The sequence below is a fragment of the Peromyscus californicus genome, unplaced genomic scaffold (genome assembly GCF_007827085.1).
Source record: "Peromyscus californicus insignis strain IS unplaced genomic scaffold, ASM782708v3 Scaffold_11__1_contigs__length_118956290, whole genome shotgun sequence".
In the NCBI taxonomy this organism is placed as follows: Eukaryota; Metazoa; Chordata; class Mammalia; order Rodentia; family Cricetidae; genus Peromyscus; species Peromyscus californicus.
The window spans coordinates 2,358,318-2,360,002 of NW_026294402.1; the positions used below are offsets into that span (position 1 = coordinate 2,358,318).

At 32.2% G+C, this 1,685-nt stretch overlaps 1 non-coding gene across 1 annotated transcript; it reads left to right on the plus strand.

Moving 5' to 3' along the window:
• Window positions 1–1,258: 1,258 nt before the first annotated feature.
• LOC128105754 (small nucleolar RNA SNORA16B/SNORA16A family) lies at window positions 1,259–1,401 on the plus strand. The gene has a single exon (XR_008216483.1). It is a non-coding gene; the product is annotated as a small nucleolar RNA SNORA16B/SNORA16A family (small nucleolar RNA).
• The last annotated feature ends 284 nt before the right edge of the window (window positions 1,402–1,685 follow it).

The following is a 1,685-nucleotide window of genomic DNA, read 5'->3' on the forward strand; positions in this document are numbered from 1 at the left end:
ACCTTATTTGATTAAGATGGCCCACATCTGTCCACATATGTGACTGAGCAGTCGTAAATGTGACTGTTCTCTATTTTTTCCTTTATTTAAAATGCTTGGATTGAACCTAACTATTAAAATTATAGGGTCTAAATTAGTTACTTTGCCGCTTTCATCCTGGGAAAAGTGGGAAATCACACATGACTAAATACACACACACACACACACACACACACATACACACACACACCCCTAAACACACACACCTAAGTACACATATACCACATACACACACATATACCACACATACATATACACACATCACATGTATATAAACACACATGTACACATGTGCACACAAACACATACATATATACACACAGTATACATATTTTATTAAGGAGAATTTAAGGTGTAATCAAAGCGAAATATTCTTACTAGAAGTAAAAATTGGATTTAAAGTGTTTTCTTATACATGTCTGATATTTTAATATGTAAGCTTAGAAACATAATTTTTAGAATTTTACAGTATTAATTATTTGTAAAAAGTTAATATATCCAGACAACTTCCTCTTATTTTTTAAAAAATGATAGTCATAAACAGTAAACATAACTGACCCTGTGTTTTTTTATCTAGATTTGCCTCATGAACTTTGAGATTATTAAGAGATGGATAGCTCTAGGGGTGCTAGAAAGTTCTTCTGAGGAACATTCTTCAAAAGTTCCATAGCAAAGGATCTTTTGAGAGCACATTACCAGCCTTGGTCTCCCTTTCAGAATTTCTCAGTTGGTTCTGAGTCACTGCTTGGGAAAACATCAGGAAATACCATCATCTCTGCGGACAGTAATTTTACTAACATTATTTTTATTATCTTCACAAAGATGGCTTTGACTAATTTTCTAGCATGAGTAATATAACAAGGTAGAAAAGTTCAAGTGAATCATTTTATCTGAAACCCATTTTATGGGCCTAATGTTTAAATAATATTTCATATAGTATTATCAGCAAATTGAATGGAATCACAGATCATGCTTCTGTCTCTGAAATATTTCCAATATGATTAACATAAAGAAATGTATTTTATATTGAAATTGAGCATATTCAAATGGAAAATATAGTTTCATGAAACAATAGCTGCTATTTCATGACTACTGCACTAATACATAACCTGTATTATGTATTTTTACCCTGTTCATAATTTTTTATATGGTTTAAATATTGACAGGCTCACAGCATTCAACGCATTAGCCTATAACAGTCTGTATTAGAAATAGTAGCACTTGGCCTTAGTAAAGCCACAGCTGCTTCTGGATAGCTGCTGTGGTAAGAAAAAGAACAAAAAGAGGCTGGGGGTAAAGCATTTCCTTGACAGTTATGATTCCTTTTGCTATGACTGATCTACATTTTTGGAAAAGACAGTGTATCTTATGCTTTGCTCATCCTAAGAAAGCCTTTCTCCGCTGTATGGCATTATTAGCACTTTCCCTAGCTTTTCCACTGATATTATGAATTTTTCATTTGAAGAAAATTATGCTCTGATTTGAGGAATGTTGAAAAGAAGTTCACTCATATTAACATGCAGAAATTAATTTTGCTTATATTTGTTGTAAAAGGGAGAGTTTCCTTCTCCAAAGTTTAATTTGTATATCCCCTTTACTGTTTTATTTTAGTGTCTTCAGAAATATCTGATAGAATTCACATATTT